We start from the raw sequence: 15,398 nt of genomic DNA, 5'->3' as shown, positions 1-15,398 counted from the left end.
CAAACTAGGACTTAAGTAGGATTTACTGTGCGAAGCACGGGTACACCTGCTAGTAGTATATAATACAACACACCTGGGCGCATATGTCTACGCAAGACCCATGTATCCATTTCACAACCTCACTTCACAACCTCACAGTAAACCGATGTATCCAAATCTGTACTAATCACACTTAAGAATCTGCAGCTCACCTTTTACTCTGCTGCCACCAACCCCCACCTTCTTCTATTGCAGAGCATAATGCCAAGAAGCCACGAAAATAGCATAAGCCAGGTTATACAATTTTCAATTATATATATATTTATGCTGGTGCATATCATCACTGACTTTAACATCACAATTGTCACACATCTCTGTGTGGAAGGTAGCATCATCATTATGACACTATCTCTGAGACTTTAACACCACCCCTATCAAACACAATCTGTGTAGGGCCTTCAGCCTTATTTTTATGGCAGAGTATCTCTGTGGGGACCTTTACATCATTATAATCACAAACCATCTCTATGGGGACATACTCATCCATCATGCACCATCTCTGTGGGGACATTAACATCATTATATTCAAACACCATCTCTGTGGGGTCTTCAGCTTCATTTTTATCACACAGCATCTCTGTAGGGACTTTTACATCATTATAATCACACACCATCTCTATGGAGACATAATCATCGTTATCACACACCAGCTCTGTGGGGACATACTCATCCATCATGCACCATCTCTGTGGGGACATTAACATCATTATATTCAAACACCATCTCTGTGGGGTCTTCAGCTTCATTTTTATCACACAGCATCTCTGTGGGGACTTTTACATCATTATAACCACACACCATCTCTATGGGGACATAATCATTGTTATCACACACCAGCTCTGTGGGGACTTTAACATTGTTATCTTCAAACACCATCTCTGTGGGGTATTCAGCCTCATTTTAATCATACACCATCTCTGTCTGGACTTTAACATCATTATAATAACACACCATATCCATGGGGACTTTAACATCAAAATAATCACACACGTCTGTGGGGACTTTAAGATCAGTATATTCAAACACCATCTCTGTGGGGACTTCAACCTATTTTTTATTGCACACTATCTTTGTGGGGACTTAATCATTACCATTATTACACACCATCTCTGTGGGGTCTTCACCCTCCTTTATGACACACACTATCTCTCTGGGGACTTAATCATCACCGTTATCACACATCTCTGTAACAAACTTAAAATCATTATACCCACATGCCATCTCCATGGGGACATAATCATCACTATTATCATATGCCATCTCTATAAAGGACATTAATGTTTTTATCATCGTACACCATCTTTGTGGGGACTTAAAAATCTGAATATACATACACCATCTGTGTGGAGCCATTCTAATCATCAAAATCAAACACCATCTCTGTGAGGATTTTAACATCATTATATTCAAACACCATCTCTGTGGGGGTCTTCAGCCTCATTTTTATCACACAGCATCATTGTGGGGACTTTTCCATCATTATAATCACACACCATCTCTATGGGGACATAATCATCATCGTTATCACACACCATCTCTGTGGGGACTTTAACATCATTATCTTCAAACACCATCTCTGTGGGGTCTTCATCCTCATTGTAATCATACACCATCTCTGTGGGGACTTTAACATCGTTATAATAACACACCAGAGTGCTCTATATATTTATGTCCCGTTTGTATAGTGTTATTCTTGTATCGTATGTATCTATGCTTCTGCTATATCGTGTACATTATGCATCTGTATATTCTGACCTGTATTTTATATGCCACTATGTAACCTAAGCTGAAAGTCTTCTTGCTTCTTCTGTGCCCTGATACCTTCGGGTCTGGCACACATTATAAATAAATTTTAAAAAAACACACCATCTCTATGGGGACTTAATCATTACCATTATCACGCACCATCTCCATGGGGACTTTAACTCTAACATCACAATAATCACACATCATCTCTGTGGGGACTTCAACCTATTTTTAATCGCACACCATCTTTGTGGGGATTTAATCATTACCATTATCACACACCATCTCTGTGGGGTCTTCACCCTCCTTTATGGCACACACTATCTCTCTGGGGACTTAATCATCACCGTTATCACACATCTCTGTAACAAACTTAAAATCATTATAGCAACATGCCATTTCCATGGGGACATAATCATCACTGTTATCATATACCATCTCTGTAAAGGATGTTAATGTTATTATCATCGTACACCGTCTTTGTGGGGACTTAAAAATCTGAATATGCATACACCATCTTTGTGGGGCCTTTGAAATCATTATATTCAAACCCCATCTCTTTGAGGACTTCAACATCATTATCACACACAACCAATAAAATGAAATGTCTTTAATAGAGAAGCTTCGACATTTTGGGGGTTTTATTGCACATGGTTCTACTAGAGGAAACTGGTGTTGGGGTCTTAGTGGGTTAGATGGGGAGTCAAACAGAAAAGAGAGTGGGCACCACCATGTATTCAAAAATGTTCAGAATATTCAAGTAAAAATCAAATATTTCAAAAAAGAATATACATCCAATTGAAAAGGAGCTGGCTGTGACAAGTCTGGAGACACCCGGACTTATAATTGCAACACACGCTGGAGACCAAGTAATAATACTGGGTCACACAACCGCTCTCATATGGGGCCCAAGATGGGCACGTATTTATATCTGATTCACGACAATATGTTCAAGTATCCATAATATACCATACTTCTTAGAGAAAGGAAGATGAGTCTTTCTGATTCATATCAAAAATGATCTATCCATAATAGTTCAAACAAAAAGCTATCACTAATAATCCTTAGTGAGGAAGCAGTTGCCACAATCCACATGTATTAGACTAAAAAAGCCAATGCATTTCGGAAATTATTTCCTTCATTAGATGGGGAGTCGTTTGAAAAGCCTGCAGTGTTGACAAGTGGAGGCCGTACCTACCTCAGTGCCCAATGCTGGTATGGTTCAGTGTGGTTTGTGAAAGTGGCACTTGGATTTCTCATTTATATGGAGATGAGGGCCCAAGGTCTATTAAATGAGTGTGCTAGTATGCCGAATTAGCCACTGGATTAGGGGATGAGTAAAATGGATAGAGGTTAGAACTTTGGCGTGGCTCTATCTGGTTCATGTGGTATTAATATGCATAAGGCTGTCAGTAGGCAGTAGGCAAAGGATAGGTAAGTCATTTAGGTGGGCAATAGGAGATGAGAAATGAGGACAAACGGGGAGTTTAACACTGGACAGAAATGATTGAGTTCCCATCTTTTGTTGACCTCTGCATGGCCTCTGTGTGTCTTTAATAACATTATTTCTTATCACACACCATCTTTGTGGGGACATTAACATCATTGTAATCACACACCATCTCTGTGGGGACTTTGGTGTTATCATAATCACACACCATCTCTGTGGGGACCATACCATTGTCATAATTGAACACCATCTCTGTGGGGACCTTATCATGATTATCACTTAGAATTGCTTTGGAGAATTTAAATTGACCATAATCAAACATGATCTCTATTGGAAAGGTAACTTCACTAATATTAAACATGATCCAAAAGTAGATAACAACACCTCATCATTCCTAAAGAGGAGATGTGTAAATAGGGAAGATGGTGCCTGTGGAAGAATGAAACTTGAATTTGAAATCCTGCTTCCTTTTTTATCACAAAGTGTAATCCTGGGTCAATCATGGTATCTCCTGTGCCACAGTTCTCTTTCCTGGAAGTTTTTTTAGTGTTTATAATAGTGTTTACTGCCAGAACAAACTGCCTTTAAGTTTCACATGCAAATTAAACATCTTGCAAATTCAAAAACATCCTAATCCATCTGTTGTGGTGCCTAGATATCAGGAATGTACTTGTATATAAAATATATTGTATACTAAGTACTATAAAGTAAGCATTTTTTCATTTGCTCATTATACATTCCATCCCAAATAAGAATAATGTGGTAAGTCCCCATAAGGATGGTAACACACGTTCAAGTCCCCGCAAAGATGGTACCAAACACGCGACTAAAAATAAGTATTTTTGCAAATTTGAAGTTGGATCCTGTATTATGAATTTTTTCTGAATATATTTCTGCTATTAAAACATTTCCAGAACATTGGGAAAGGTTAGTCCCCACAAGGCTGGTTTCCACACATAGTCCCCACAAGGTAGGTAAAATGTGTGTGTGTGTGTGTGTGTGTGTGTGTGTGTGTGTGTGTGTGTGTGTGTGTGTGTGTGTGTGTGTGTGTGTGTGTGTGTGTGTGTGTGTGTGTGTGTGTGTGTGTGTGTGTGTGTGTGTGTGTGTGTGTGTGTGTGTGTGTGTGTGTGTGTGTGTGTGTGTGTGTGTGTGTGTGTGTGTGTGTGTGTGTGTGTGTGTGTGTGTGTGTGTGTGTGTGTGTGTGTGTGTGTGTGTGTGTGTGTGTGTGTGTGTGTGTGTGTGTGTCTCTCTCTCTTGATATTTGTGTTTCTTTTCCTGCCTGGTCTGGCCGTTGTGTCTAATTCTGCCTGAGTGTTACAGATTGTTTAGCGTAATGGAGAGTCCTCTCATTTAACATGTTATGAAAAGAATGTCTAAAACATGATGCCGAAATAGCAGCTTGGCAATCTGTTGGTCAGGACATGAATGTAAAGAAGTAAAGACGTATTTGAGGGTAGGGGATGCTACAGTCAGGACATATGGGGTTGGTCGGAGGGTGGCGCAAAATTACCCATCCCCTAGGGTGCCAACCTTCTTGCACTGGCCCTGCACAAGTACCTCTTTGCAATAGGTAACACTGTATGATAAAGAACACAGAAGCAATAACTAGCAATACCGAATATACACCTAACACTAACTCTTCTGCTATATATACATTGGCTGTATATAAAAAAGAAAACGTCACCAAAATCTTTTGCAATTAGATGTATGCCAAAAGCTCCTTCAGAATCCAGGTAAACATCTGATACCTTTAAACAGATGGGATCAAGAATTTTATATTTATGTAGAAGCCAAAGACGAAGGGCACTTGTCGTGGGCAGGACAAAAAGTTCAGTTCCTACGCTCCTTGGCTTCTGAGGGCTAAAGGTGTGCACACACTAACCACTGGTTCAGACAGGGCAGGAGGGAAGGTAGGAAGGGAGGAGGTGAAGTTATATTCATTTGAAGAATTGTTGGACAAACAGAGAGCGTCTTCCTAGAAAGCCAGACTGTTTTTACAAGGGGACAGGTCCAGGGGAAACGATAGATAAATACTTGGTAGCCCTAAGGTGGATAATCGCCAATTGTAAGTTTTGAGTAATTCTTGGAAGAGATGTTTCGGGACTGATTGTCCACACGAATAATGACCAAGTACGAGAAAGACGTCTCGGGAGGATAGCTCAGGGGCAACGTTCTCGCCTTGGAAGCAAGACGACACGGAGCAACACAGGTTCGATCGGCGGGTCCGCACTTAGAAACCTCTGGGTATTAAGCGCGTTATAAATAACCAATTACAATTAGTATGCCAAGGAGGTATCCCGGGAAGAGGCAATTCATATTGACAAAAGCGTAGAGAGATCCTCGAAAGCCTGCAAAATGATCACTGCAGAGAAGGGAAAGGATTCCAAGTGTGCACAATAGAATCTAAGGCGAGAATCCAAGATAAACACAATACCCGGATATGTTGCTTGAGAGTGGATGCAAGCCACACAGCCATTGTATAAGAGTCGGTGCCTCTAGTGAGAATAACAAGTCTTGTGGGCCAAAGTGGTGTTTTGCAAATTACTGCAAGACAAAGTAAGAAAGAATAAAAAACAGTGAAAGAAGAAAAATGTTGTCTTTATTAGGGAGGGAGATGAGGAACAAGGAAATGGAAGAGATCACAAATACCCTTGATGGTATTGTACTCACGACTGTAGTCGGGAATAAAGATAGGGAGGATTTTTCAAAAATAAGCTTATCCACATGCAAAACCATCTTACCTAGAGTAGATATGGAATAAACAGCTGATTCAGGAACACTGCATACTATGATTCAGGCGTTTACAAATAAGGTAGCCCTACAAGCAAACGTTGGCCTTCTCACACAGGTTACCTACGCCCTGGAAGCCTACTCAGGGCATTACATTATCTTGCAAGGCTGGTTTGGTTCCCAAATGCAACACCAGGAAAGGGAGTGAGTTATGGATGGAACTGAAACTGGGGGCAGCACAAGAAGTACTTCTCATCCAATATACGAGCAAAGCCGAAAAACTATTGAAGAGATGCAAAGAGGTTTTCTGGAACAAGGTAGAGACTGTCACAAAGATCATGTCTTTATTTGGAATTCACAGTAAATGGGAATGGGAATAAAATGGAAATAACATTCTCCTATAGGCAGAATAATAAGCAAGCTAAAACAATTCTCCCCTTTTGCAATAGGTTTCACCAATCTGCACCAGATTTTGCATACTTACCAGTTAGGACCCTCTGGACATTACTGGCTACATGACTTTTGGACACCCCACCCCTTTTCCGGATTTCAACAAAAGTCAAAATGTGTTTGTGCTTTGTGGCCTGCCGACAAAGCCGTAAACCATATTCACCGGGAAGTGACGAAAAAAATGTCTGAGAAGCGAATGGATCTGAGAGGCAAAGGTGAAGGCAGGTAGCAATCCAGAGGTTTCCAAATGTTTGCCCCATTAGGTGAAAGTACTTTTCCAGAGGACTTTTAAGAGATGGTGCCTGCTGAAAAAGTCATAAACCATGTTCACTGGTAAGGGAAACAAAAATGTATGCCGCATCAGGTGCAATTACTTTTCCAGAGGATTTTTGCGAGATGGTGCCTGTCAACGAAGCCTTAAAGCATGTTCACCAGGAAGGGCAACAAAACATTTTGTTTCTCAACCAGTCCTGACACGAGCAACACAACTAAACCACGTTTCAAGTCCCTAAGATGCACGGTTTCTGAGATATTTACACTGCAATGCACCCCAACAAACTGCACCAGGCCAGGGTGAGGCGGAACAGCGACCTACATGATCTTCCATTTTCAACAATTGATGAGAATGTTATCATGTCTCAACCATTTTGGAGAAAGGGTACTTTTGTTGGTATTATGTTAAATGCAGATTGTTATGACATCTTAGACTTAATGAAATTAAATGTTATTAATAACTCGATGGTTTTGAATAACGAATATTAATGTATCCCATGTGGTGTTCTTTTTTTGTTTATGAGATAATGATGACTAATGTTTACTTGACGATTTGCTACATTCTTGCTACCAATGTTTTGCTCTATCTCCTGCTCAGTGAGACGTTGCTCCTGAGCTAGGCTTGCACTATAGTGATATATAATAATCATCACTATGCTCTTTATTTACTGGACCACTTTCCCCCAAAAATCTTTCTTCCTTTCCTGACCTTCACCTCCTCCTCAACTCCTTATCCCCTATTGGGTTAATGGGAGACTTCAACGGCCCCAATATCCCCAATGCTCATTGCTACAAAATGAACTCTATCTTCTCTGATCACTTACTGTTGGCGGTTCATAAAACAGTAACAGATAACCTCTTTCTATTTTCCTCAACCCTCTACCCTTCCCTCCCCATCACTGAATGCAAATGTAAACCAGACCCATTAGTTCCTTGTCTTAATGAAGTCAGATCATCTCCCCTTGCCCTCTCCACCCGAGACCCCAATCTATCGAGCAGGCTTCACTTGAGATCACCTCTACCAGTTGACCACCAGTATCCCAGTCGACCATTGAGTCTCACTCGCTCCTGCCCTTGGTACTTCATACTCCACTCATCCAGCACCTGATGACATCCATTCAATTAATTCTCTGCCAATAACGAAAGTCCAGTTATTACAAGCTCCTTACTTTCTGCAAAAAATCCAAGACAGCCCTCACCACAGCCCTTAACTTGGCAAATGACAACTAATGCTCAAACCTCATTTCATCTCTGCGCTCCCGTTCCTGCAAGCTCCCCTCGACCCTTTAGGTTAGAATAGCCACTCCTCTGCCATGCTTAATCTCCTCATCTACTGCCCTGCCAATGATTTTGCTCAAAACCCCTCTTTCAAAATTTCCACAGTTAGGGACTCCCAGATCTAAATCCTCAGTCCTCTCTCTTCCTTCTCTACACACTCTCCTACCCCTGTGGAATCTTTTCTCTGTTCCCTCCCCCAAACACACTTACTGAGCAGGCTTACAGTCTGTATGCAGCCAACCCTTAATGTGCTGCCACTGTCACCATGACAACGACCAAAAGAACCTGCACTCATTACCTGCTCTTACCTCTCCCACCTCTTCAAGATCTTTTTCGTAACTCGGTCATACGTGCTACCAAGTTCAAACTCTTCTACCTATTCCAAAAGAACTCTGCTGACCCCAACAACCCCTCCAACTATCAAACTATTGTTCTCTTCCCCATTAGTCCAAAATATTGGAAAGAGTCATGTTCAACAGAGTTACTGATTGCCTGCAGACAAATGATTTTTGAGACCTCTTCCAATCTGGACAGATGCATGTCTCCAATGTGTACTCGTCTCCCCAACCATTTCCTTTTCTTCTGAGTTTTACCCTGCTCTATCTAAGGCAAGGTTTAGAATGAGACCTTTAGGCTTAGCTGTGAATGCCTCCTGCCTAACCACCCTCTTTGTGCTCTTTTGAAATTCACTATGTTCTGTCTCCCTTTGTCAGTAGATGGAATGTAGAGATAGCTGAGATAGTCTATGGCCTCTCTTCTATATCCATGTGGATCTTAGAAGTGACTTGAGTGTAATGTAGCTCTTTAGTAAATGCCAAAAACAAAAGTAGATAAACCCTTGGCAGACATGGGGGGTCGAGGGGTGTGTGTGTGTGCGTGTGTGTTGTGTGCCGCTGCCTCCTGCAGAAAAATCGATTCCACTGCAGGCATACAACCAAAGACCACCTGAACCACACCACACATGCCACCTTCAATGAAACCTCTCATAAATGGGATTTGGCATTCTCCACATACTCACAGTCTCACCTGCAAAGTCAAAAGTGGGAGGTGGAAGCGGACAAGGCGCACACACACTTGCCTACTCATAGAACACAGAAACACTGATTGCGGCTCTCCTCTGACTGTGGTGCATGGGTATGTGAGTAAGGTTTTTTCTGATTTTCAGGTCGTGCCTCGTTCATGCTGGATAATGTTTTACAATGTTCTTGTATTTTTTCAGGCGCATTCATTCATATGTTTGGTATTGATTTGCATAGTTGCATGCTTCTTTTTTGTCCTGAATTGTTATTGTGGTCACACTGAACCCTTGCTATTGCTGTAATGATTTTCTTAGCCTTGCAATGTCCATGTGTGTGTATTTGAGCATTCCGTGCTTCATACAATTTACAGTTTGTTCTTTTTTCCAGCTTTGTTAATCAGACTGAGCTGTTTGTGTTTTGGTGAGTATTGTTTTGTTGTTTGTCATAGTTTCCAATTTGGTATTACCTCCAGCTTAGTTGTTGGTTCTGATTATCCGCTGAGTTCGGTGATCACATACCTTATTTGTTCTAAATTTCTATTGTCTAGAAGTAAATTGGCAATAGAACCGCAGAAAGAAATACAATTCCCAGCTGTACTCTAAGCATTAGAACATAGCAAAATAGCAATAATAAATAGCAGCACACACCTGATTTAGAATAGCATTAGTACATAGGAAAACAGCAATAATAAATAGCAGCACACACCTGATTTAGAATAGCATTAGTACATAGGAAAACAGCAATAATAAATAGCAGCACACACCTGATTTAGAATAGCATTAGTACATAGCAGAATAGCAATAATAAATAGCAGCACACACCTGATTTAGAATAGCATTAGTACATAGCAGAATAGCAATAATAAGTAGCAGCACACACCTGATTTAGAATAGCATTAGTACATATGAAAACAGCAATAATAAATAGCAGCACACACCTGATTTAGAATAGCATTAGTACATATGAAAACAGCAATAATAAATAGCAGCACACACCTGATTTAGAATAGCATTAGTACATAGCAAAATAGCAATAATAAATAGCGGCACAAACCTGATTTAGAATAGCATTAGTACATAGGAAAACAGCAATAATAAATAGCAGCACACACCTGATTTAGAATAGCATTAGTACATAGCAGAATAGCAATAATAAATAGCAGCACACACCTGATTTAGAATAGCATTAGTACATAGCAGAATAGCAATAATAAGTAGCAGCACACACCTGATTTAGAATAGCATTAGTACATATGAAAACAGCAATAATAAATAGCAGCACACACCTGATTTAGAATAGCATTAGTACATAGGACAACAGCAATAATAAATAGCAGCACACACCTGATTTAGAATAGCATTAGTACATAGCAGAATAGCAATAATAAATAGCAGCACACACCTGATTTAGAATAGAATTAGTACATAGCAGAATAGCAATAATAAATAGCAGAACACACCTGATTTAGAATAGCATTAGTACATATGAAAACAGCAATGATAAATAGCAGCACACACCTGATTTTGAATAGAATTAGTACATAGCAGAATAGCAATAATAAATAGCAGCACACACCTGATTTAGAATAGCATTAGTACATAGGAAAACAGCAATAATAAATAGCAGCACACACCTGATTTAGAATTGTATTAGTACATAGCAGAATAGCAATAATAAATAGCAGCACACACCTGATTTAGAATAGCATTAGTACATAGGAAAACAGCAATAATAAATAGCAGCACACACCTGATTTAGAATACCATTAGTACATAGCAGAATAGCAATAATAAATAGCAGCACACACCTGATTTAGAATAGCATTAGTACATATGAAAAAAGCAATAATAAATAGCAGCACACACCTGACTTAGAATAGCATTAGTACATAGCAGAATAGCAATAATAAATAGCAGCACACACCTGATTAAGAATGGCATTCGTACATATGAAAACAGCAATAATAAATAGCAGCACACACCTGATTTAGAATAGCATTAGTACATAGCAGAATAGCAATAATAAATAGCAGCACACACCTGATTCAGAATAGCATTAGTACATAGCAGGATAGCAATAATAAGTAGCAGCACACACCTGATTTAGAATAGCATTAGTACATATGAAAACAGCAATAATAAATAGCAGCGCACACCTGATTTAGAATAGCATTAGTACATAGGAAAACACCAATAATAAATAGCAGCACACACCTGATTTAGAATAGCATTAGTACATAGCAAAATAGCAATAATAAATAGCGGCACAAACCTGATTTAGAATAGCATTAGTACATAGGAAAACAGCAATAATAAATAGCAGCACACACCTGATTTAGAATAGCATTAGTACATAGCAGAATAGCAATAATAAATAGCAGCACACACCTGATTTAGAATAGCATTAGTACATATGAAAACAGCAATAATAAATAGCAGCACACACCTGATTTAGAATAGCATTAGTACATAGGAAAACAGCAATAATAAATAGCAGCACACACCTGATTTAGAATAGCATTAGTACATAGCAGAATAGCAATAATAAATAGCAGCACACACCTGATTTAGGATTGCATTAGTACATAGCACAATAGCAATAATAAATAGCAGCACACACCTGATTTAGAATTGTATTAGTACATAGCAGAATAGCAATAATAAATAGCAGCACACACCCGATTTAGAATAGCATTAGTACATAGCAGAATAGCAATAATAAATAGCAGCACACACCTGATTTAGAATAGCATTAGTACATAGGAAAACAGCAATAATAAATAGCAGCACACACCTGATTTAGAATTGGATTAGTACATAGCAGAATAGCAATAATAAATAGCAGCACACACCTGATTTAGAATAGCATTAGTACATATGAAAACAGCAATAATAAATAGCAGCACACACCTGACTTAGAATAGCATTAGTACATAGCAGAATAGCAATAATAAATAGCGGCACAAACCTGATTTAGAATAGCATTAGTACATAGGAAAACAGCAATAATAAATAGCAGCACACACCTGATTTAGAATTGTATTAGTACATAGCAGAATAGCAATAATAAATAGCAGCACACACCTGATTTAGAATAGCATTAGTACATAGCAGAATAGCAATAATAAATAGCAGCACACACCTGATTTAGAATAGCATTAGTACATAGGAAAACAGCAATAATAAATAGCAGCACACACCTGATTTAGAATTGTATTAGTACATAGCAGAATAGCAATAATAAATAGCAGCACACACCTGATTTAGAATAGCATTAGTACATAGGAAAACAGCAATAATAAATAGCAGGACACACCTGATTTAGAATAGCATTAGTACATATCAGAATAGCAATAATAAATAGCAGCACACACCTGATTTAGAATAGCATTAGTACATATGAAAACAGCAATAATAAATAGCAGAACACACCTGATTTAGAATAGCATTAGTACATATGAAAACAGCAATGATAAATAGCAGCACACACCTGATTTTGAATAGAATTAGTACATAGCAGAATAGCAATAATAAATAGCAGCACACACCTGATTTAGAATAGCATTAGTACATAGGAAAACAGCAATAATAAATAGCAGCACACACCTGATTTAGAATTGTATTAGTACATAGCAGAATAGCAATAATAAATAGCAGCACACACCTGATTTAGAATAGCATTAGTACATAGGAAAACAGCAATAATAAATAGCAGCACACACCTGATTTAGAATACCATTAGTACATAGCAGAATAGCAATAATAAATAGCAGCACACACCTGATTTAGAATAGCATTAGTACATATGAAAACAGCAATAATAAATAGCAGCACACACCTGACTTAGAATAGCATTAGTACATAGCAGAATAGCAATAATAAATAGCAGCACACACCTGATTAAGAATGGCATTCGTACATATGAAAACAGCAATAATAAATAGCAGCACACACCTGATTTAGAATAGCATTAGTACATAGCAGAATAGCAATAATAAATAGCAGCACACACCTGATTCAGAATAGCATTAGTACATAGCAGAATAGCAATAATAAGTAGCAGCACACACCTGATTTAGAATAGCATTAGTACATATGAAAACAGCAATAATAAATAGCAGCGCACACCTGATTTAGAATAGCATTAGTACATAGGAAAACACCAATAATAAATAGCAGCACACACCTGATTTAGAATAGCATTAGTACATAGCAAAATAGCAATAATAAATAGCGGCACAAACCTGATTTAGAATAGCATTAGTACATAGGAAAACAGCAATAATAAATAGCAGCACACACCTGATTTAGAATAGCATTAGTACATAGCAGAATAGCAATAATAAATAGCAGCACACACCTGATTTAGAATAGCATTAGTACATATGAAAACAGCAATAATAAATAGCAGCACACACCTGATTTAGAATAGCATTAGTACATAGGAAAACAGCAATAATAAATAGCAGCACACACCTGATTTAGAATAGCATTAGTACATAGCAGAATAGCAATAATAAATAGCAGCACACACCTGATTTAGGATTGCATTAGTACATAGCACAATAGCAATAATAAATAGCAGCACACACCTGATTTAGAATTGTATTAGTACATAGCAGAATAGCAATAATAAATAGCAGCACACACCCGATTTAGAATAGCATTAGTACATAGCAGAATAGCAATAATAAATAGCAGCACACACCTGATTTAGAATAGCATTAGTACATAGGAAAACAGCAATAATAAATAGCAGCACACACCTGATTTAGAATTGTATTAGTACATAGCAGAATAGCAATAATAAATAGCAGCACACACCTGATTTAGAATAGCATTAGTACATATGAAAACAGCAATAATAAATAGCAGCACACACCTGACTTAGAATAGCATTAGTACATAGCAGAATAGCAATAATAAATAGCGGCACAAACCTGATTTAGAATAGCATTAGTACATAGGAAAACAGCAATAATAAATAGCAGCACACACCTGATTTAGAATTGTATTAGTACATAGCAGAATAGCAATAATAAATAGCAGCACACACCTGATTTAGAATAGCATTAGTACATAGCAGAATAGCAATAATAAATAGCAGCACACACCTGATTTAGAATAGCATTAGTACATAGGAAAACAGCAATAATAAATAGCAGCACACACCTGATTTAGAATTGTATTAGTACATAGCAGAATAGCAATAATAAATAGCAGCACACACCTGATTTAGAATAGCATTAGTACATAGGAAAACAGCAATAATAAATAGCAGGACACACCTGATTTAGAATAGCATTAGTACATAGCAGAATAGCAATAATAAATAGCAGCACACACCTGATTTAGAATTGCATTAGTACATAGCACAATAGCAATAATAAATAGCAGCACACACCTGATTTAGAATTGTATTAGTACATAGCAGGATAGCAATAATAAATAGCAGCACACACCGGATTTAGAATGGCATTAGTACATAGCAAAATAGCAATAATAAATAGCAGCACACACCTGATTTAGAAAAGCATTAGTACATAGGAAAACAGCAATAATAAATAGCAGCACACACCTGATTTAGAATTGTATTAGTACATAGCAGAATAGCAATAATAAATAGCAGCACACACCTGATTTAGAATAGCATTAGTACATATGAAAACAGCAATAATAAATAGCAGCACACACCTGATTTAGAATTGTATTAGTACATATGAAAACAGCAATGATAAATAGCAGCACACACCTGATTTTGAATAGAATTAGTACATAGCAGAATAGCAATAATAAATAGCAGCACACACCTGATTTAGAATAGCATTAGTACATATGAAAACAGCAATAATAAATAGCAGAACACACCTGATTTAGAATAGCATTAGTACATATGAAAACAGCAATGATAAATAGCAGCACACACCTGATTTTGAATAGAATTAGTACATAGCAGAATAGCAATAATAAATAGCAGCACACACCTGATTTAGAATAGCATTAGTACATAGGAAAACAGCAATAATAAATAGCAGCACACACCTGATTTAGAATTGTATTAGTACATAGCAGAATAGCAATAATAAATAGCAGCACACACCTGATTTAGAATAGCATTAGTACATAGGAAAACAGCAATAATAAATAGCAGCACACACCTGATTTAGAATACCATTAGTACATAGCAGAATAGCAATAATAAATAGCAGCACACACCTGATTTAGAATAGCATTAGTACATATGAAAACAGCAATAATAAATAGCAGCACACACCTGACTTAGAATAGCATTAGTACATAGCAGAATAGCAATAATAAATAGCAGCACACACCTGATTAAGAATGGCATTCGTACATATGAAAACAGCAATAATAAATAGCAGCACACACCTGATTTAGAATAGCATTAGTACA

General features: G+C 37.9%; 1 protein-coding gene across 1 annotated transcript in view; it reads left to right on the top strand.

The window, feature by feature from the left end:
• The window catches only part of LOC138535425 (P-selectin-like), an 899,675-nt gene that overhangs the window by 111,608 nt on the left and 772,669 nt on the right, over positions 1-15,398 (top strand). The window contains exon 2 of the mRNA XM_069641294.1: positions 9,373-9,405. The gene's annotated coding sequence lies outside the window, so the exon portion shown is untranslated. The remainder of the gene's footprint in view (positions 1-9,372; positions 9,406-15,398) is intronic.

Source organism: Ambystoma mexicanum, chromosome 1q (assembly GCF_040938575.1).
Source record: "Ambystoma mexicanum isolate Mex_15411 chromosome 1q, UKY_AmexF1_1, whole genome shotgun sequence".
Lineage (NCBI taxonomy): Eukaryota > Metazoa > Chordata > Amphibia > Caudata > Ambystomatidae > Ambystoma > Ambystoma mexicanum.
The sequence above is the reverse complement of the archived record's forward strand: the minus strand, read 5'-3'. Positions and strand labels throughout refer to the sequence as shown.